The following is a 22,543-nucleotide window of genomic DNA, read 5'->3' as shown; positions in this document are numbered from 1 at the left end:
TGGAACCTGAAAGACATTCACAGAAGAGAGACAAACTGGAACTAGGTTTGACAACCAAAGCACTGACGCCTTCCTTGCTCAGGCACAACCTATTTATACCTGCAGCAAGGAAGGCACTGGCTAGGCAATTATGCAAATTAATAATACTGACAACGGATTGGTAGGAATGATCAGCTGACAGAATCCAAGATGGCTGCGCCCATGCAGACACTTGGAGGGAAGTTTGGATTGTAATCCATGTGGTCTGGAAAACAGTAATGGCGGCGCCGGCCACCGGAGACAGGAGACGCCAGGCTGACAGATGCACATCCGACCACGCGGACACAGCGGAGGCCGCGGCTGACGTAATCGCCACTCTGAATGCAGAAGCTCAGGGACGGCGGCGGAGGCCGCGGGAGACGCCATGCCAGATGTATAAGGCGTTACTGTGACTGCGTCCAGAGAGACAGGAGAGGATGCGGGAATGTGCACATAAGGATAACAGATGGGATCCGGTCCTGGAGCGCTGAGCCAGCCTTAGGAGGCATCTGATAGGTAAGAAATGGCGTCCAGATACCCGGATCGTGACAGCACTTCCCCCTTTAGGAGTGGCCCCAGGACACTTCTTTGGCTTTTGAGGAAACTTGGAATGGAAACTCCGGACCAAGGCAGGAGCATGGACATCAGAAGCATTGGTCCATGAACGTTCCTCAGGGCCATAACCCTTCCAGTCAATAAGATACTGAAGTTGACCGTAACGGTGACGTGAGTCCAGGATCTTGGCTACTTCATACTCAACGCCTCGTTGAGTTTGGACTTTCGGAGTTGGAGGAAGTGAGGAATGAAACCGATTCAAGATTAGCGGTTTCAACAGGGAAACATGGAATGTCCTGGGTATCTTTAAGAAGGGAGGCAACTGGAGTCTGTAAGCAACAGGATTGATGACTTGATCAATTTTAAAAGGACCGATGTAGCGAGGTGCAAACTTCATACTGGGAACTCTTAACCTCAAATTCTTCGTGGATAACCATACCCGATCACCCACCTTGAGAGCAGGAACTGCTCGACGCTTCTTATCCGCAAACTTCTTGTACCTGAACGATGCCTTGAGCAGAGCTGATCGTACGCTCTTCCAGATATTGGCAAACTGCTGCAAGGTGATATCCACTGCGGGAACAGAACTTGCTGGAAGCGGTTGGAACTCAGGGACTTTAGGGTGGAATCCAAAGTTGGTGAAGAATGGTGTTGAAGAAGATGAAGAATGATACTGGTTGTTATGACAGAACCCGGCCCAGGGAAGTAATTGAACCCAGTCATCTTGAGAGGAGGACACATAGATGCGGAGGAAGGACTCCAAGTCCTGATTCACCCTCTCAGTTTGACCATTGGTCTGAGGATGGTAAGCCGTGGAAAACTTTAGCTTGACTTGGAGGGCTTGACATAAACTTCGCCAGAATTTGGCTGTGAATTGAACTCCTCGATCTGAGATAATTTCTTCTGGAAGACCGTGGAGTCGAAAGATCTCTTGTATGAATACTTGAGCCAACTTGGAAGCTGACGGAAGACCGGTGAGAGGAATGAAGTGTGCCATCTTGGTGAACCGGTCAACTACCACCCAGATGGTATTAAACTTGTTGCACATGGGCAAATCTGTAATAAAATCCATCGACAAATGGGTCCATGGTCGACGGGGAACAGATAGTGGAACCAGTTGCCCCCGCAGGCGACTGGCGGGATACTTTATGTTGAGCACACTTTGGGCAAGATGCAATAAACTCCAAAACGTCCTTTTTCAGAGTTGGCCACCAATAGGACCTAGAGATAAACTCCAGGGTTTTTTGGATACCTGTATGTCCGGCAAAGCGGGAAGCATGGGCCCAATGCATGAGCTTCTTCCTTAGTGTCGGCTTCACAAAACTTTTCCCTGATGGGGGCGTAGAGTCCATCCCTACCGTGGAGAATGCCAACGGACTTATAATAGGATGCTTGTCTGAAGACTCTGACTCATTTTCTTGCTCCCATGAGCGGGAAAGGGCATCGGCCTTGCGATTCTGAGAGCCCGGACAGAACTGGAGTTTAAAGTCGAACCTGGAAAAGAAAAGTGCCCATCTGGCCTGACGAGGGTTGAGACATTGTGCGCCTTTCAGATATAGAAGGTTCTTGTGGTCTGTAAGGATGGTGATTGAATGAGAAGCTCCCTCCAACAGATATCTCCACTCCTCTAGAGCGAGCTTGATGGCTAGCAACTCCTGGTCGCCAATGGCATAGTTGCGCTCCGCTGGGGAGAACTTCCGTGAGAAGAAACTGCAAGGATGTAAATGGCCATCTTTAGCCCTCTGAGATAACACCGCTCCTACTCCAACGGAGGAGGCATCCACCTCTAGGATGAAAGGAGAGTCGATGTCAGGCTGTTTCAGGACAGGCGCAGAGATGAACCTCTGTTTTAAAAGATGAAAAGCTTGCATGGCTTCTTCAGACCACTTGGACGGGTTAGCACCCTTCTTGGTGAAAGCAGTAATAGGCGCCACAATGGTGGAAAAGTCTCGTATAAACTTTCGGTAATAATTGGCGAACCCTAAGAACCTCTGGACCCCTTTGAGGGTTAAGGGTACCGGCCAATTCTGGATTGCTTGTAGTTTCTCGGGATCCATCTCTAGTCCGGAACCGGACACAATGTACCCTAGAAACGGAATGGACTTGACTTCAAAGACGCATTTCTCTAATTTGCAATAGAGATGATTGACACGGAGACGGGACAGAACCTCCTTTACCCAAAAACGATGTTCCTCTAAATTGTTGGCAAAAATGAGGATATCATCTAGATAGACCACGACATGACGGTATAGAATGTCTCTGAAGATCTCATTGACGAAATGCTGGAAGACAGCTGGAGCATTGCTCAATCCGAAGGGCATGACGAGGTACTCATAATGTCCGTCACGGGTGTTAAATGCGGTCTTCCACTCGTCACCCTCACGGATCCGGATGAGATTGTATGCACTTCTCAAGTCCAGCTTTGTAAAGATGGTAGCTCCGCTAACTCTGTCAAAGAGCTCAGTAATCAGGGGTAAAGGATAGCGGTTCTTGATGGTAATGTCGTTCAAACCTCTGTAGTCGATGCACGGCCGCAGACCACCATCTTTCTTTTTTACAAAAAAGAAGCCTGCGCCGGCTGGAGAAGAAGAAGGTCGAATGAACCCCTTTGCTAGGTTCTCTTTAATGTATTCCTCCATAGAATGCGTCTCGGGCAGAGACAACGGATAAGTTCGGCCTCGAGGTGGAACCTTCCCTGGAACGAGATCAATCGGGCAGTCCCATTCTCTATGAGGAGGAAGGATATCAGCAGAAGCTTTACTGAACACATCCGTGAAATCTTGATATGGAGGAGGTGGAACATCAGACGACCTGGGGGAGGAAGAACAGACAGGCAACACTTTAAACAAACATGTCTCAGCACAGGAGGGACCCCATGCCAGGATTTGCGTAGTCGTCCAATCAATTGTAGGATTGTGAAGACGGAGCCATGGAAGGCCCAGGACCACAGGATGTGTGGCTCTTGGAATCACTAAAAGTGAAATAAGTTCGGAATGAAGAACTCCCACTCTCAGACGAACTGGTAGAGTCCTTAGAGCAATAACTGTATCAAAAATTTTACTGCCATCCACGGCAGTTAAGGAAAAGGAGGAAGGAAGTCTCTCGGTGGGTAGGGACCACCGTTTAACATAGGCTTCGGTAATAAAGTTCCCAGCTGCTCCGGAATCAAGGAGGGCAATGACGTTCCGATAACGTTGAGCAATTTGGAGCGACACTGGGAGATTACAATCATGAGGAGATGGAGAGGAGATCATTACTCCTAGCCGACCCTCTCCTGGGCGAGCTAGGGTTTGGAGTTTTCCCGGACGTTTGGGACAGGCATGAATAGTGTGAGACGGGGCTGCACAATACAGACAGAGAGACTCAGAGAGACGTCTTCGGCGCTCAGCAGGAGTTAAACGGGAACGGCCAATTTGCATGGGTTCATCTTTAGTTGGTGACAGTTGGCGAGGAGGAGGAGCAGAAGATTTTGGAGCAGATGATCTTCCACGCTCAGTTGCTCTCTCTCTGAAACGTAAGTCAACTTTTGTACAAAGTGAGATTAGCTCATCTAACTTGGAGGGTAAGTCTCTGGTAGCTAACTCATCTTTAATACGCTCGGATAAACCATGCCAGAATGCAGCATATAGGGCCTCGTCGTTCCATGCCAGTTCAGATGCCAGGATCTGGAACTGTATAAGATATTGTCCTACAGTATGTGATCCCTGGCGTAAACGGAGAATCTCAGACGAAGCTGAAGTTACCCGGCCTGGCTCGTCGAAGATGCGCCTGAATGTTGACACGAATGCAGTGTAAGAAGATAGCAGGGTGTCGGACCTCTCCCATAACGGTGATGCCCAATCAAGGGCTGAGCCACTGAGAAGAGAGACAATGTAGGCAATTTTTGTACGGTCACTGGGAAAATTGCCAGGTTGTAGCTCAAACTGAATCTCACACTGGTTGAGAAATCCCCTGCAGAATCTTGGAGATCCGTCAAATTTTGCTGGCGTTGGAAGATGAAGACGTGGAGCAGAAATGGGTAAGGTGGGTGGGGTTATAGCTGGAGTCACTGTGGTTGACGCACCGGACGCGTCTGATCCACGGAGAGTTGTCTGAATCCCATCCAGCCGAGTAGAGAAATCCTGGAGACAGCGGATGATGTGGCCCTGTGCAGCCTCCTGATGTTCAAGTCGGGCTGCCAGTTCTTGCATTGGCCTGGCCGCTTGATCCTGGTCTCCGGCTGGATTCATTTGGTCAGTGCTTACTGTCACAACTGAGGGCCTGAGCTGACGGAAGGCAGCCTCAGTTGTAGGGGCTGAGATGTACCGGAACCTGGGAGGTTGTATCAGACCCCTGGACATGTAAGTAACATGAAGAGAAACCGCCCGAAGGCGTGACCACGACAACTTAAGTAAAAGTCAATGATATTTATTTATGACAAACTCCATGCATCACAGTAGCAGTAAAAAGTAACATAAAAATCAGCAGAGAAATAATAATACAGTTCCTGGGTACTACAGGGTGGCAGGGGCCACAGGGCTCTGGTGGTATGAGACAGTTCTTATTATCTGCAAGTTGGAAAGTCCTTACCAGGCTCAACTGTAGCAATGAGGAAAGCCCAGGGTCGTACCAGCTGGTGTTCCAGGGAAAGCTGGACTGCTGTAGATAAAATGCTGCTGTGGGTACTGGTTAGAACCAGACAGGTGTTGGCACGGAGTGGATACTGGCTGGAACCAGTTAAATAATAAATAAAGCTTGAGAGCGATGCAATGTAGATGAAATGTAGAATTTGAGAGCGGAGAAATAATAATACCGGTGGAGAGTGGTAAACTGCAGAAAGGACACCGGCCCTTTAAGAGAAGCTGTACACTGCTGGAAGCTGAGCTGGAAGCAGGTGATGTTGTAGCTGGAAACAGGTGAGTCCAGAATGGATCGGAGAGTCAGGCTACACCGCAGATGGAATGCTGGTGCGGGTCTCTATAGCAGAAGTCTGGAGACAGGAGCTGGAACCTGAAAGACATTCACAGAAGAGAGACAAACTGGAACTAGGTTTGACAACCAAAGCACTGACGCCTTCCTTGCTCAGGCACAACCTATTTATACCTGCAGCAAGGAAGGCATTGGCTAGGCAATTATGCAAATTAATAATACTGACAACGGATTGGTAGGAATGATCAGCTGACAGAATCCAAGATGGCTGCGCCCATGCAGACACTTGGAGGGAAGTTTGGATTGTAATCCATGTGGTCTGGAAAACAGTAATGGCGGCGCCGGCCACCGGAGACAGGAGACGCCAGGCTGACAGATGCACATCCGACCACGCGGACACAGCGGAGGCCGCGGCTGACGTAATCGCCACTCTGAATGCAGAAGCTCAGGGACGGCGGCGGAGGCCGCGGGAGACGCCATGCCAGATGTATAAGGCGTTACTGTGACTGCGTCCAGAGAGACAGGAGAGGATGCGGGAATGTGCACATCAGGATAACAGATGGGATCCGGTCCTGGAGCGCTGAGCCAGCCTTAGGAGGCATCTGATAGGTAAGAAATGGCGTCCAGATACCCGGATCGTGACACTAGGGTATCAATATTCTCAGTCAGGGAATCCGACCACGCCAACCCAGCACTGCACATCCAGGCTGAGGCGATTGCTGGTCGCAGTATAACACCAGTATGTGTGTAAATACATTTTAGGATACCCTCCTGCTTTCTATCAGCAGGATCCTTAAGGGCGGCCATCTCAGGAGAGGGTAGAGCCCTTGTTTTTACAAGCGTGTGAGCGCTTTATCCACCCTAGGGGGTGTTTCCCAACGCACCCTAACCTCTGGCGGGAAAGGATATAATGCCAATAACTTTTTAGAAATTATCAGTTTTTATCGGGGAAAACCCACGCTTCATCACACACCTCATTTAATTTCTCAGATTCAGGAAAACTACAGGTAGTTTTTCCTCACCGAACATAATACCCCTTTTGGTGGTACTCGTATTATCAGAAATGTGTAAAACATTTTTCATTGCCTCAATCATGTAACGTGTGGCCCTACTGGAAGTCACATTTGTCTCTTCACCGTCGACACTGGAGTCAGTATCCGTGTCGGCGTCTGTATCTGCCATCTGAGGTAACGGGCGCTTTAGAGCCCCTGACGGCCTATGAGACGTCTGGACAGGCACAAGCTGAGTAGCCGGCTGTCTCATGTCAACCACTATCTTTTGTAAAGAGCTGACACTGTTAATTCCTTCCAACAGTTCATCCACTCAGGTGTCGACCCCCTAGGGGGTGACATCCCTATTACAGGCAATTTGCTCCGCCTCCACATCATTTTCCTCCTCATACATGTCGACACAAACGTACCGACACACAGCACACACACAGGGAATGCTCTGATAGAGGACAGGACCCCACTAGCCCTTTGGGGAGACAGAGGGAGAGTTTGCCAGCACACACCAGAGCGCTATATATATACAGGGATAACCTTATATAAGTGTTTTTCCCCTTATAGCTGCTGTATTGTTTATACTGCGCCTAATTAGTGCCCCCCTCTCTTTTTTTAACCCTTTCTGTAGTGTCGTGACTGCAGGGGAGAGCCAGGGAGCTTCCCTCCAACGGAGCTGTGAGGGAAAATGGCGCCAGAGTGCTGAGGAGATAGGCTCCGCCCCTTTTTCGCGGACTTTTCTCCTGCTTTTTTATGGATTCTGGCAGGGGTTAAAATTCATCCATATAGCCCTGGGGGCTATATGTGATGTATTTTCGCCAGCCAAGTTGTTTTTATTGCTGCTCAGGGCGCCCCCCCCTAGCGCCCTGCACCCATCAGTGACCGAAGTGTGAAGTGTGCTGAGGAGCAATGGCGCACAGCTGCAGTGCTGTGCGCTACCTTGGTGAAGACAGGATGTCTTCTGCCGCCGATTTTCCGGACCTCTTCTTGCTTCTGGCTCTGTAAGGGGGCCGGCGGCGCGGCTCTGGGACCTATCCATGGCTGGGCCTGTGATCGGTCCCTCTGGAGCTAATGGTGTCCAGTAGCCTAAGAAGCCCAATCCACTCTGCACGCAGGTGAGTTCGCTTCTTCTCCCCTTAGTCCCTCGATGCAGTGAGCCTGTTGCCAGCAGGTCTCACTGAAAATAAAAAGCCTAAAACTAAACTTTTCACTAAGCAGCTCAGGAGAGCCACCTAGTGTGCACCCTTCTCGTTCGGGCACAAAAATCTAACTGAGGCTTGGAGGAGGGTCATAGGGGGAGGAGCCAGTGCACACCAGGTAGTCCTAAAGCTTTACTTTTGTGCCCAGTCTCCTGCGGAGCCGCTATTCCCCATGATCCTTACGGAGTCCCCAGCATCCACTAGGACGTCAGAGAAATACTTATCCCCTCCGATGTTGGGACTGTATTCCCTTCATCCATGCTGCTCTGCCTTCCTCATCCATGCTGTTTCTTTCCATCTGTACTGCTCTTAACCCTCCCACATCTGTGCTGCTCTTTCCCCCTCATCCACACGGCACTGTCCACCCATCCACACAGCTCTGTCTCCCCACCATCTGTGCCACTGTCTTTCCCCCATCTGTTGCACTCTGTTTTACCTACCTCCATCTGTGGGGGTAATTCAGAGTTGATCGTAGATGTGCTAAATTTAGTACATCTACGATCATTTACTCTAACATGCGGGGGGACGACCAGCACAGGGCTAGTTTGCCCCGCATGTCATGCCCTACCCCTCCCCATAGGTAGCAGCTCCTGCGCTCTTGGCAGGGGGATAGCCGCCGCAGCCTGCCCCCCCAAATGGTCCGGAAACGCCTCCGTTGTGCTGACCATGCCCCGCCAATGGCGTTCTAATGCCGTTGGCATGCCCCCCTCCTTCCCCGAAACTGCCTCTGCCTGTCGATCAGGCAGGGCGATCGCAGCCAGTGAGATGCTGATAGCATCTCTCTGGGCTCCCGGGATAAACACGCACAGTGCGGCCATTGCGCATGCGCACCCCACAAACTAATTCAGACTGCGATCGCTGCCGCTGCAGTCTGAGTTATCCCGTGTTTCATTGTCCCCCCATCAGTGCTGCTTAGTCTTCCCTCTATCTACACACTTTTGTTTCCCCATCCACACTGCTCTGTCTCCTCCCTCCAATCAACACTCTTACCTCATCCGAGCAGCTTTGTCTTCCGCTCAGACCTTCAGTTGCATAGACTGCATGTGTATTCCAATGAGCACACAAATCTGTGAATTAGCAGCTCCACCATTGTGTGAGTGACAGCAATCTCACTCTGTGAGAGTGCTGAATCTGCACTTACCCACAGGCTGTGATGGCATACCAGCCTGGCGTCAGCCTTAATGATCAGAATTTCATTGCTTTTTGGAGTTTGAGTGGAAGAGTTACAACAGGTTTCTGAAATTTCAATCATATCCAAGAAGCCTTAATGGGACATGTGAAACTGTAAGGTTTTTTGTCTATGGAATTTCATAGCTTTTTTTCAATTTATTTTTTAGAAATGTAAAAATTTCATTGTAAGAATAAAGATTTGATTTTTTTAAATGTTTAATGAAAATGTTCGTATAACATCACTGTTCTATGCAAAATGCAAAAATAATTTTATTTACCACACAGAATTGTTATACTTTTAACTTTGGTCAAAATACTTTGCTGCCTTTGCGGATGATGCAGGGAGGAGGTAGGCAGCAGCAGCCTGTGACTGAGGCTGGAGGCATGTGTGAAATGCACATGTGAGGTGCCATGCGTGTACGTGTGTGTGTCAGGTGCCGTGCTTATATATATGTGTGTTTGTCATGTGCTGCATGTATATATATCTGTGTGTTTCAGGTGCCGCTCGAATATATGTGTGTGTCAGGTGCCGTGCGTATATATGTGTGTGTCAGGTGCCGCACGTATATATATGTGTGTGTTTCAGTTGCCGCGCGTACGTATATATATATATGTGTCAGGTGGCACGCGTATATATATATGCGTGTCAGTTGCCGCATGTATATATGTGTGTGTAAGTTGGCGCACGTATGTGTGTGTGTCAGGTGGCGCGCATATATATGTGTGTGTCAGGTGCCACGCATGTACATACATACATGTGTGTGTGGTGCCATCGCACATGTATGTGTGTGTCAGGTGCCACGCGTGTACATGTGTGTGTGTGTTTGTTAAATGCTACGTCTGTGTATATGTGCATGTGTGCTAGGTGCTGCGTAAATGCTACGTGGGTGTGTGTGTTTCAGGTGCTGTGTGTATATGTGTGTGTGTGTGTTAGGTGCTGCGTGTATATGTGTGCGTGTGTGTGTCAGGTGCTGCGTGTATATGTGTGCGTGTGTGTCAGGTGCTGCGTGTATATGTGTGCGTGTGTGTGTCAGGGGCTGCGTTTTTACGTGTGTGTGTCAGGTGCTGCCTGTTTATGTGTGTGTGTGTGTGTGTGTGTGTGTGTGTGTGTGTGTGAGGTGCTGCATGTTTATGTGTTTGTGTGAGGTGCTGCATGTTTGTGTGTGTGTGTGTGTGTGTGTCAGGTGCTGCGTGTTAATGTGTGTGTGTCAGGTGCTGCGTGTTTGTGTGTGTGTCAGGTGCCACGCTTGTACGTACACGTGTGTGTGGTGCCGCGCGTGTACGTACTCGTGTGTGTGTCAGGTGTTGCGCGTGTACGTACTCGTGTGTGTGTGTCAGGTGTTGCGCGTGTACGTACTCGTGTGTGTGTATGTCAGGTGTTGCGCATGTACGTACTCGTGTGTGTGTGTCAGGTGTCGCGCGTGTACGTACTCGTGTGTGTGTGTCAGGTGTCGCGCGTGTACGTACTCGTGTGTGTGTCAGGTGTCCGGCGTGTACGTACTCGTGTGTGTGTGTGTGTGTGTGTCAGGTGTCCCGCGTGTACGTACTCGTGTGTGTGTGTCAGGTGTCGCGCGTGTACGTACTCATGTGTGTGTGTCAGGTGTTGCGCGTGTACGGACACACGTGTGTGTGTGTGTGTGTCAGGTGTCACGCGTGTATGGACATGTGTGTGTGTCAGGTGTCACGCGTGTACGGACACTTGTGTGTGTGTATCAGGGGTCACACGTGTACGTACTCGTGTGTGTGTCAGGTGTCGCGCGTGTACATACTCGTGTGTGTGTGTCAGGTGTTGCGCGTGTACGTACTCGTGTGTGTGTGTCAGGTGTCCCGCGTGTACGTACTTGTGTGTGTGTCAGGTGTCGCGCGTGTACGGACACGTGTGTGTGTCAGGTGTCACGCGTGTACGGACACGTGTGTGTGTGTCAGGTGTCACGCGTATACGGACACGTGTGTGTGTCAGGTGCCACGCGTGTACGGACACGTGTGTGTGTGTCAGGTGTCACGCGTGTACGGACACGTGTGTGTGTCAGGTGTCGCGCGTGTTTAGACACGTGTGCGTGTGTCAGGTGTTGCGCGTGTACGTACTCGTGTGTGTGTGTCTGTGTGTCAAGTGTTGCGCGTGTACGTATTTGTGTGTGTGTGTGTCAGGTGTCGCGCGTGTACGTACTCGTGTGTGTGTCAGGTGTCGCGCGTGTACGTACTCGTGTGTGTGTTTCAGGTGTCGCGCGTGTACGTACTCGTGTGTGTGTGTCAGGTGTCGCGCGTGTACGTACTCGTGTGTGTCAGGTGTCGCGCGTGTACGTACTCGTGTGTGTCAGGTGTCGCGCGTATACGTACTCGTGTGTGTATGTCAGGTGTCGCGCGTGTACGTACTCGTGTGTGTGTGTTTCAGGTGTCGCGCGTGTACGTACTCGTGTGTGTGTCAGGTGTCGCGCGTGTACGTACTCGTGTGTGTGTGTCAGGTGTCGCGCGTGTACGTACTCGTGTGTGTGTGTCAGGTGTCGCGCGTGTACGTACACGTGTGTGTCAGGTGTCGCGCGTGTACGTACTCGTGTGTGTGTGTCAGGTGTCGCGCATGTACGTACTCGTGTGTGTGTGTGTGTCAGGTGTCCCGCGTGTACGTACTTGTGTGTGTGTGTCAGGTGTTGCGCGTGTACGGACACACGTGTGTGTGTGTCAGGTGTTGCGAGTGTATGGACACGTGTGTGTGTCAGGTGTCACGCGTGTACGGACACGTGTGTTTGTGTGTCAGGTGTCACGCGTGTACGGACACGTGTGTGTCAGGTGTCGCGCGTGTACGGACACGTGTGTGTGTCAGGTGTTGCGCGTGTATATACTCGTGTGTGTGTGTCAGGTGTCGCGCGTGTACGTACTCGTGTGTGTGTGTCAGGTGTCCCGCGTGTACGTACTCGTGTGTGTGTCAGGTGTCGCGCGTGTACGGACACATGTGTGTGTGTGTCAGGTGTCGCGCGTGTACAGACACGTGTGTGTGTCAGGTGTCGCGCGTGTACAGACACGTGTGTGTGTCAGGTGTTGCGCGTGTACAGACACGTGTGTGTGTCAGGTGTCGCACGTGTACAGACACGTGTGTGTGTGTCAGGTGTTGTGCGTGTACAGACACGTGTGTGTCATGTGTGGCGCGTGTACAGACACGTGTGTGTGTCAGGTGTGGCGCGTGTACAGACACGTGTGTGTGTCAGGTGTCGCGCGTGTACAGACACGTGTGTGTGTCAGGTGTCGCGCGTGTACAGACACGTGTGTGTGTGTGTGTCAGGTGTCGCGCGTGTACAGACACGTGTGTGTGTGTGTCAGGTGTCGCGCGTGTACAGACACGTGTGTGTGTCAGGTGTCGCACGTGTACAGACACGTGTGTGTCAGGTGTCGCGCGTGTACAGACACGTGTGTGTGTCAGGTGTTGCGTGTGTACAGACACGTGTGTGTCAGGTGTCGCGTGTGTACAGACACGTGTGTGTCAGGTGTCACGCGTGTACGGACACGTGTGTCAGGTGTCGCGCGTGTACGGACACGTGTGTGTGTGTCAGGTGTCGCGCGTGTGTGTGTGTGTCATGTGTCGCGCGTGTACAGACACACGTGTGTGTGTGTGTCAGGTGTCACGCGTGTACGGACACCGGACAAGTGTGTGTCAGGTGTCACGCGTGTACGGACACGTGTGTGTGTGTCAGGTGTCACGCGTGTATGGACACGTGTGTGTGTCAGGTGTCGCGCGTGTTTAGACACGTGTGCGTGTGTCAGGTGTCGCGCGTGTACGCACACGTGTGTGTCAGGTGTCGCACGTGTACGCACACATGTGTGTGTGTCAGGTGTCGCGCGTGTACGGACACACACGTGTGTGTGTCAGGTGTCGCGCGTGTACAGACACACGTGTGTGTGACTGGTGTCGCGCGTGTACGGACACGTGTGTGTGTGTGTGTCAAGTGTCGTGCGTGTACGGACACGTGTGTGTGTCAGGTGTCGCGCATGTACGGACACGTGTGTGTGTCAGGTGTCGCGCATGTGCGGAGACGTATGTGTCAGGTGTCGCGTGTGTACGGACACGTGTGTGTGTGTCAGGTTTCGCGCGTGTACGGACATGTGTGTGTCAGGTGTCGCGCGTGTACGGACACGTGTGTGTGTGTGTTAGGTGTCCCGCGTGTACGTACTTGTGTGTGTGTCAGGTGTCGCGCGTGTACGGACACGTGTATGTGTCAGGTGTCACGCGTGTACGGACACGTGTGTGTGTCAGGTGTCACGCGTGTACGGACACGTGTGTGTCAGGTGTCACGCGTGTACGGACACGTGTGTGTGTCAGGTGTCACGCATGTATGGACACGTGTGTGTGTCAGGTGTCGCGCGTGTTTAGACACGTGTGCGTGTGTCAGGTTTTGCGCATGTACGTACTCGTGTGTGTGTCTGTGTGTCAGGTGTTGCGTGTGTACGTATTTGTGTGTGTGTGTGTCAGGTGTCGCGCGTGTACGTACTCGTGTGTGTGTCAGGTGTCGCGCGTGTACGTACTCGTGTGTGTGTGTGTGTGTCAGGTGTCGCGCGTGTACGTACTCGTGTGTACGTGTGTGTGTGTGTGTGTCAGGTGTCGCGCGTGTACATACACGTGTGTGTGTGTCAGGTGTTGCGCGTGTACACGTGTACGCACACATGTGTGTGTGTCAGGTGTCGCGCGTGTACGGACACACACGTGTGTGTGTCAGGTGTCGCGCGTGTACAGACACACGTGTGTGTGACAGGTGTCGCGGGTGTACGGACACGTGTGTGTGTGTCAAGTGTCGTGCGTGTACGGACACGTGTGTGTGTGTCAGGTGTCGCGCATGTACGGACACGTGTGTGTGTCAGGTGTCGCGCATGTGCGGAGACGTATGTGTCAGGTGTCGCGCGTGTACGGACACGTGTGTGTGTGTGTCAGGTTTCGCGCGTGTACGGACATGTGTGTGTCAGGTGTCGCGCGTGTACGGACACGTGTGTGTGTGTGTGTGTTAGGTGTCCCGCGTGTACGTACTTGTGTGTGTGTGTCAGGTGTCGCGCGTGTACGTACTCGTGTGTGTCAGGTGTCGCGCGTGTACGTACTCGTGTGTGTATGTCAGGTGTCGCGCGTGTACGTACTCGTGTGTGTGGGTGTCGCGTGTGTACGTATTTGTGTGTGTGTGTCAGGTGTCGCGCATGTACGTACTCGTATGTGTGTGTGTGTGTGTCAGGTGTCCCGCGTGTACGTACTTGTGTGTGTGTGTGTGTGTGTGTGTCAGGTGTTGCGCGTGTACGGACACACGTGTGTGTGTGTCAGGTGTTGCGAGTGTACGGACACGTGTGTGTGTCAGGTGTCACGCGTGTACGGACACATGTGTTTGTGTGTCAGGTGTCACGCGTGTACGGACACGTGTGTGTCAGGTGTCGCACGTGTACGGACACGTGTGTGTGTGTCAGGTGTTGCGCGTGTATTTACTCGTGTGTGTGTGTGTCAGGTGTCGCGCGTGTACGTACTCGTGTGTGTGTCAGGTGTCTCGCGTGTACGTACTCGTGTGTGTGTCAGGTGTCGCGCGTGTACGGACACGTGTGTGTGTGTCAGGTGTCGCGCGCGTACAGACACGTGTGTGTGTCAGGTGTCGCGCGTGTACAGACACGTGTGTGTGTGTGTCAGGTGTCGCGCGTGTACAGACACGTGTGTGTGTGTGTGTGTGTGTGTGTGTGTCAGGTGTCGCGCATGTACATACACGTGTGTGTGTCAGGTGTTGCGCGTGTACAGACACGTGTGTGTGTCAGGTGTCGCACATGTACAGACACGTTTGTGTGTGTCAGGTGTCGCACGTGTACAGACACGTGTGTGTGTGTCAGGTGTGGCGCGTGTACAGACACGTGTGTGTGTGTGTGTGTGTGTGTCAGGTGTCGCGCGTGTACAGACACGTGTGTGTGTCAGGTGTCGCACGTGTACAGACACGTGTGTGTGTCAGGTGTCGCGCGTGTACAGACACGTGTGTGTGTGTCAGGTGTCGCGCGTGTACAGACACGTGTGTGTGTCAGGTGTTGCACGTGTACAGACACGTGTGTGTGTGTCAGGTGTCGCGCGTGTACAGACACGTGTGTGTGTCAGGTGTTGCGTGTGTACAGACACGTGTGTGTCAGGTGTCGCGTGTGTACAGACACGTGTGTGTGCCAGGTGTCACGCGTGTACGGACATGTGTGTGTGTGTCAGGTGTCGCGCGTGTACGGACACGTGTGTGTGTGTGTGTCAGGTGTCGCGTGTGTGTGTGTCAGGTGTCGCGCGTGTACAGACACATGTGTGTGTCAGGTGTCATGCGTGTACAGACACACGTGTGTGTGTGTGTGTGTGTGTCAGGTGTCGCGCGTGTACAGACACACGTGTGTGTGTGTCAGGTGTTGCGCATGTACAGACACGTGTGTGTGTGTCAGGTGTCGCGCGTGTACAGACACACGTGTGTGTGTGTGTCGGGCATGTACAGATACGTGTGTGTGTGTGTCAGGTGTCGCGCATGTACAGACATGTGTGTGTGCCAGGTGTCGCACGTGTACAGACACATGTGTGTGTCAGGTGTCGCGCGTGTACAGACACACGTGTGTGTGTGTGTGTGTGTGTCAGATGTCGCGCGTGTGTGTCAGGTGTCGCACGTGTACGCACGTGTGTGTCAGGTGTCGCACGTGTACGCACACGTGTGTGTCAGGTGTCGCGCGTGTAAGCACACGTGCGTCAGGTGTCGCGCGTGTACGCACAGGTGTGTGTGTGTGTCAGGTGTCGCGCGTGTACGCACACGTGTGTGTGTCAGGTGTCGCGCGTGTACGCACACGTGTGTGTGTCAGGTGTCACGCGTGTACGCACACGTGTGTGTCAGGTGTTGCGCGTGTACGCACACGTGTGTGTCAGGTGTCACGCGTGTACGCACACGTGTGTGTCAGGTGTCGCGTGTGTATGCACACGTGTGTGTCAGGTGTCGCGCATGTACGCACACGTGTGTGTCAGGTGTCGCGCGTGTACAGACACACGTGTGTGTGACAGGTGTCGCGTGTGTACGCACACGTGTGTGTGTGTGTGTGTGTGTGTCAAGTGTCGCACGTGTACTGACACGTGTGTGTGTGTGTGTGTCAGGTGTCGCGCGTGTACGGACACGTGTGTGTGTCAGGTGTCGCGCGTGTGCAGAGACGTATGTGTCAGGTGTCGCGCGTGTACGGACATGTGTGTGTCAGGTGTCGCGCGTGTACGGACACGTGTGTGTGTGTGTGTCAGGTGTCACGCGTGTACGGACACGTGTGTGTGTCAGGTGTCGCACGTGTATGGACACGTGTGTGTCAGGTGTTGCGCATGTACGGACACGTGTGTGTCAGGTGGTGCGCGGGTACGGACACGTGTTTGTGTGTGTGTGTCAGGTGTCGCGCGTGTACAGACACACGTGTGTGTGTGTGTGTCAGGTGTCGCGCGTGTACAGACACACGTGTGTGTGTGTCAGGTGTTGCGCATGTACAGACACGTGTGTGTGTGTGTGTGTCAGGTGTCGCGCGTGTACAGACACACGTGTGTGTGTGTGTAAGGTGTCGCGCGTGTACAGACACACGTGTGTGTGTGTGTGTGTGTGTGTCAGGTGTCACGCGTGTACAGACACACGTGTGTGTGTGTGTGTGTGTGTGTGTCAGGTGTCGCGCGTGTACAGACACACGTGTGTGTGTGTGTGTGTGTCAGGTGTTGCGCATGTACAGACACGTGTGTGTGTGTGTGTCAGGTGTCGCGCGTGTACTTATTCATTTATGTACCAGTAGTTAGAAGTAGAAAAGCTCTAACAGAAAACACAAAGCTCATCTACAGCCACACCAAATTGGATATGCCCAATCTCATCTGATCTTGGAAGCTAAGCAGTGTTGTCCCTGGTTAGGACTTGCATGGGAGACCACCAGGGAATACAAGGTGCTGTAGGTATTTTTATACTGCCAACACCGTTCTTTTGATGCATACCATTTTCAAACTTATTCATTTATGTACTAGTAGTTAGAAGTAGAAAAGTTCTAACAGAAACCACAAAGATCATCTACAGCCACACCAAACTGGATACACCCAATATCATCTGATCTTGGAAGCTAAGCAGTGTTGGGCCTGGTTAGTACTTGGATGGGAGACCACCTCGGAATACAAAGAGCAATCAGTGTTTTTATACTGCCAACACCGTTTTGTTGATGCATTCCATTTTCAAACTTATTCATTTATGTACCAGTAGTTAGAAGTAGAAAAGCTCCAACAGAAACCACAAAGCTCATCTACAGCCACACCACACTGGATACGCCCAATCTCCTCTGATCTTGGAAGCTTCGCAGTGTTGTGCCTGGTTAGTACTTGGTTGGTAGACCACCTGGGAATACAAGGTGCTGTAGGTATTTTTATACTGCCAAAACCGTTCTGTTGATGCATTCAATTTTCAAACTTATTTATTTATGTACCTGTAGTAAGAAGTAGAAAAGCTCTAACAGAAACCACAAACATCATCTACAGCCACACCATGCTGGATACATCCAATCTCATCTGAACTTGGAAGGTAAGCAGTGTTGATCCTGGTTAGGAATTGGATGGGAGACCACCTGGGAATGCAAGGTGCTGTAGGTATTTTTATACTGCCAACACCGTTCTGTTGATGCATTCCATTTTCAAACTTATTCATTTATGTACCTGTAGTAAGAAGTAGAAAAGCTCTAACAGAAACCACAAAGTATTCTACAGCCACACCACACTGTATACACCCAATCTCAACTCATCTTGGAAGGTAAGCAGTGTTGAGCCTGGTTAGGACTAGGATGGGATACCACCTGGGAATACAAGATGCTGTAGGTATTTTTATACTGCCAACACCGTTCTGTTGTTGCATTCCATTTTCAAATGTTTTCATTTATGTACCAGTAGTTAGAAGTAGAAAAGCTCTAACAGAAAACGCAAAGCTCATCTACAGCCACACCAAACTGGATACGCCCAATCTCATCTGATCTTGGAAGCTAAGCAGTGTTGGCCCTGGTTAGTACTTGGATGGGAAACCACCTGGGAATACAAGGTGCTGTAGGTATTTTTATACTGCCAACACCGTTCTGTTGATGAATTACATTTTCAAACTTATTCATTTATACCAGTAGTTAGAAGTAGAAAAGCTCTAACAGAAACCACATAGCTCATTTTCAGCCGCACCACACTGGATACATCCAATCTCATCTGATCTTGGAAGCTAAGCAGTATTGGACCTGGTTAGTGCTTGGATGGGAAACCACCTAGGAATAAAAGGTGCTGTAGGTATTTTTATACTGCCAGCACCGTTCTGTTGATGCAATCCATTTTCAAACATATTCATTTATGTACCAGTAGTTAGAAGTAGAAAAGTTCTAACAGAAACAACAAAGCTCATCTACAGCCACACCACACTGGATATGCCTAATCTCATATGATCTTGGAAGCTAAGCAGTGTTGGGACTGGTTAGTACTTGGATGGGGGACCACCTGGAAATACAAGGTGCTGTAGGTATTTTTATACTGCCAACACCGTTCTGTTGATGCATTCCATTTTCAAACTTATTCATTTATGTACCAGTAGTTAGAAGTTGCAAAGCTCTAACAGAAACCACACTGGATACGCCTAATCTCATCCGATCCTGGAAGCTAAGCAGTGTAGGGCCTGGTTAGTACATGGATGGGAGACCACCTGGGAATACCAAGTGCTGTAAGTATTTTTATACTGCCAACACCGTTCTGTTGATGCATTCCATTTTCAAACTTATTCATTTATACCAGTAGTTAGAAGTAGAAAAGCTCTAACAGAAACCACATAGTTCATCTACAGCCACACCACACTGGATACGCCCAATCTCATCTGATCTTGGAAGCTAAGCAGTATTGGAGCTGATTAGTGCTTCGATGGGAGACCACCTGGGAATAAAAGGTGCTGTAGGTATTTTTATACTGCCAGCACCTTTCTGTTGATGCAATCCATTTATAAACTTATTCATTTATACCAGTAGTTAGAAGTAGAAAAGCTCTAACAGAAACCATAAAGCTCATCTACAGCCACACCACACTGGTTACGCCCAGTCTCAACTTATCTTGGAAGCTAAGCAGTGTAGGGCTTGGTTAGTACTTGGATGGGAGACTACCTCGCAATACAAGGTGCTGTATGTATTTTTATACTGCCAACACCGTTCTGTTGATGCATTCCATTTTCAAACTTATTCATTTATGTACCAGTAGTTAGAAGTAGAAAAGTACTAACAGAAACCACATAGCTCATCTACAGCCACACATCACTGGATGCGCCCAATCTCATCTGATCTTGGACGCTAAGCAGTGTTGGGCCTTGTTACTACTTGGATGGGAGAACACCTGGGAATATAACGTGCACTATTTATTTTTATACTGCCAACAACGTTCTGTTGATGCATTCCATTTTCAAACTTATTCATTTATGTACCAGTAGTTAGAAGCAAAAAAGATTTAACAGAAACCACAAAGCTCATCTATAGACAGACCACACTGGATACGCCCAATCTGATCTGATCTTGGAAACTAAGCAGTGTTGGGCCTGGTTAGTACTTGGATGGTAGACCACCTGGGAATACAAGGTGCTGTAGATATTTTTATACTGCCAACAACGTTCTGTTGATGCATTCCATTTTCAAACGTATTCATTTATGTACCAGTAGTTAAAAGTAGAAAAGCTATAACAGGAACCAGAAAACTCATCTACAGCCACACCACACTGGATACGCCCAATCTCATCTGATCTTGGAAGCTAAACAGTGTTGGGCCTGGTTAGTACTTGGATGGGAGAACACCTGGGCATATAAGGTGCTGTAGGTATTTTTATAGTGCCAACACCGTTCTGTTGATGCATTCCATTTTCAAACTTATTCATTTATGTACCAGTAGTTAGAAGTAGAAAAGCTCTAACAGAAACCACAAAACTCATATACAGCCACACCATACTGGATACGCCCAATGTCATCTGATCTTGGAAGCTAAGCAGTGTTTGGCCTGGTTAGTACTGGGATGAGAGCCAATCTGTGAATATAAGGTGCTGTAGGTATTTTTATACTACCAACACCATTCTGTTGATGCATTCCATTTTCAAACTTAATCATTTATGTACCAGTAGTTAGTAGTAGAAAAGTTCTAACAGAAACCACAAAGCTCATCTACAGCCACACCACACTGGATACGCCCAATCTCATCCGATCTTGGAAGCTAAGCAGTGTTGGCCCCGGTTAGTACTTCGATGGGAGACCACCCGGGAATATAAGGTGCTGTAGGTATTTTTATACTGCCAACACCGTTCTGTTGATGCATTCCATTTTCAAACGTATTTATTTATGTACCAGTAGTTAGAAGTAGAACAGCTCTAACAGAAACCACAAAGCTCATCTATAGCCACACTACACTGGGCACATCCAATCTAATCTGGTCTTGGAAGCTAAGCAGTGTTGGGCCTGTTTAGTACTTGGATGGGAGACCACCTGGGAATACAAGGTGCTGTAGGTATTTTTATACTGCCAACACCATTCTGTTGATGCATTCCATTTTCAAACTTATTCATTTATGTACCAGTATTTAGAAGTAGAAAAGCTCTAACAGAAAACACAAAGTTCATCTACATGTACACCACACTGGATTCACCCAATCTCATCTGATCTTGGAAGCTAAGTTGTGTTTGGCCTGGTTAATACATGGGTGGGAGTCCACCAGGGAATATAAGGTGATGTAGGTATTTTAATACAGCCAAAACCGCTCTTTTGATGCATTACATTTTCAAATGTATTCATTTATGTACCAGTAGTTAGAAGTAGAAAAGTTCTAACAGAAACCACAAAGCTCATCTACAGCCACACCACTCTGAATATGCCCAATCTCATTTGGTCTTGGAATCTAAGCAGTGTTGGACCTGGTTAGTACTTGGATGGGAGAACACCTGGGAATACAAGGTGCTGTAGGTATTTTTATACTGCCAACACCTTTCTGTTGATGCATTCCATTTTCAAACTTATTCATTTATGTACGAGTAGTTAGAAGTAGAAAAGCTCTATCAAAAACCACAAAGCCCATCTACAGTCACAACACACTGGATACGTCCAATCTAATCTGATCTTGGAAGCTAAGCAGTGTTGGGCCTGGATAGTACTTGGATGGAAAACCACCTGGGAATACAAGGGGCTGTAGGTATTTTTATACAGACACCATTCTGTTGATGCATTCCATTTTCAAATGTATTGATTTATGTACCAGTAGTTAGAAGTAGAAAAGTTCTAACAGAAACCACAATTCTCATCTACAGCCACACCACACTTGATTTGCCCAATCTCATCTGATCTTGGAAGCTAAGCAGAGTTGTGCCTGGTTAGTGTCACAACTGAGGGCTGGGGACCGTGACTGGGAGCCTCAGTTGTAGGGGCTGACGGGTACTTAAATTTAGGAGGAGCTATGTGACTCCTGGACATACGTATTGACAGCAGCAAAGAATGCCCGAGGGCGTGACCACGACAACTGGGAATTCCTTAAGTGCTTTTATTAAATAAAAAGTCAGATAACGTGCAAAAGAATAATATAAAGTCACACGTGATAATTAAGTTCACAATCGGTGAAGGCCAGTAACCTGGAATATGGAAGAAAGTCCTGTAAACAATAAATGAGGCTGGGGTTCACTGGAAGATGAGGAATGAAACTGGAGTACGCAGGAACTGAAGAATGAAGGATGATTACTGCAAAGCAAAAGTTCAAACACAGGAATCCAAAGTAGGCTGTAGGGGTTAACACTGGAGAGTCGGGTTACACAGGCAGAGTGTAATCACCAGGGAAGTCAGGCTGATCTGCAGAATGGAATTGCAGGAGAAAATCTGTAGTGAAGCTTGTATGCTGGAATCACAGATGACAATGAAAGCACTGACGATCTTTTGGGAGCTGGGACCGGATATTTATACCTGCTGCATAGCAGGGATTGGCTGAGCAATTATGACAAGGCTCCAGCACCGTGGATAGGAGGAATAATGTCATGTGACTGGAGTCTAACATGGCTGCGCCCATGAACAAACAAAGAAGGGGAATTAAGTACTATAGGGAAGGTGCAACACTTGCGATGTAGGCCGCAGTAGCAGAATAACATGCGCCCAGTGGCGCGCGGCGGTCAGCGAGACAGGAGTGGCAGCAGAGGCCCATGGAGATCGTACATCCAGAAGGAAAATGGTGTCTCAGTATCCGGATCGTGACAGTACCCCCCCTTTTAGGAGTGGCCCCAGGACACTTCTTAAGTTTACCTGGCCATCTGGAATGGAACTTCTGGATGAAGACTTGTGCCAACTTGGAAGTGGGGAATCCATGACAGAATCCATCGAGGGATGAGACCACGGACGATGAGGATCAGACAAGGAAACCAGTTGCCTAGTGGGTAACTGGCGGGATACTTTGTGCTGGGCACATTTCGGGCAGGAGGCCACAAATTCAGCAATGTCCTTCTTTAGGGTCGGCCACCAATTTGACCTGGAGACGAATTTTAAGGTCTTGCGTATGCCCGCGTGTCCGGCAAAGCGAGAGGAATGTGCCCGATGCAAGAGCTTCCTCCTGAAAGCCGGCTTCACAGAATTTTTCCCTGGCGGGGGCATAGAGTCCATACTCACTGCGGAGAACGCCACTGGATCAACAATACAATGCTGGTCAGTAGACTCAGACTC

At 49.8% G+C, this 22,543-nt stretch overlaps 14 pseudogenes; all 14 read left to right on the top strand.

The window, feature by feature from the left end:
* Positions 1-16,659: 16,659 nt before the first annotated feature.
* Positions 16,660-16,778, top strand: LOC134898326 (5S ribosomal RNA; annotated as a pseudogene).
* A 333-nt stretch (positions 16,779-17,111) lies between these two features.
* On the top strand, positions 17,112-17,230 carry LOC134897230 (5S ribosomal RNA; annotated as a pseudogene).
* Positions 17,231-17,337: 107 nt separating this feature from the next.
* LOC134898124 (5S ribosomal RNA) lies at positions 17,338-17,456 on the top strand (annotated as a pseudogene).
* A 332-nt stretch (positions 17,457-17,788) lies between these two features.
* Positions 17,789-17,907, top strand: LOC134889975 (5S ribosomal RNA; annotated as a pseudogene).
* Positions 17,908-18,012: 105 nt separating this feature from the next.
* On the top strand, positions 18,013-18,131 carry LOC134898007 (5S ribosomal RNA; annotated as a pseudogene).
* A 107-nt stretch (positions 18,132-18,238) lies between these two features.
* Positions 18,239-18,357, top strand: LOC134894988 (5S ribosomal RNA; annotated as a pseudogene).
* An 85-nt stretch (positions 18,358-18,442) lies between these two features.
* Positions 18,443-18,559, top strand: LOC134897340 (5S ribosomal RNA; annotated as a pseudogene).
* A 105-nt stretch (positions 18,560-18,664) lies between these two features.
* LOC134896353 (5S ribosomal RNA) lies at positions 18,665-18,783 on the top strand (annotated as a pseudogene).
* A 557-nt stretch (positions 18,784-19,340) lies between these two features.
* LOC134895341 (5S ribosomal RNA) lies at positions 19,341-19,459 on the top strand (annotated as a pseudogene).
* Positions 19,460-19,566: 107 nt separating this feature from the next.
* Positions 19,567-19,685, top strand: LOC134893207 (5S ribosomal RNA; annotated as a pseudogene).
* Positions 19,686-20,018: 333 nt separating this feature from the next.
* Positions 20,019-20,137, top strand: LOC134887843 (5S ribosomal RNA; annotated as a pseudogene).
* A 107-nt stretch (positions 20,138-20,244) lies between these two features.
* Positions 20,245-20,363, top strand: LOC134894855 (5S ribosomal RNA; annotated as a pseudogene).
* A 333-nt stretch (positions 20,364-20,696) lies between these two features.
* Positions 20,697-20,815, top strand: LOC134895566 (5S ribosomal RNA; annotated as a pseudogene).
* Positions 20,816-20,922: 107 nt separating this feature from the next.
* On the top strand, positions 20,923-21,041 carry LOC134897058 (5S ribosomal RNA; annotated as a pseudogene).
* The last annotated feature ends 1,502 nt before the right edge of the window (positions 21,042-22,543 follow it).

Source organism: Pseudophryne corroboree, chromosome 3, assembly GCF_028390025.1.
Source record: "Pseudophryne corroboree isolate aPseCor3 chromosome 3, aPseCor3.hap2, whole genome shotgun sequence".
In the NCBI taxonomy this organism is placed as follows: domain Eukaryota; kingdom Metazoa; phylum Chordata; class Amphibia; order Anura; family Myobatrachidae; genus Pseudophryne; species Pseudophryne corroboree.
The sequence above is the reverse complement of the archived record's forward strand: the minus strand, read 5'-3'. Positions and strand labels throughout refer to the sequence as shown.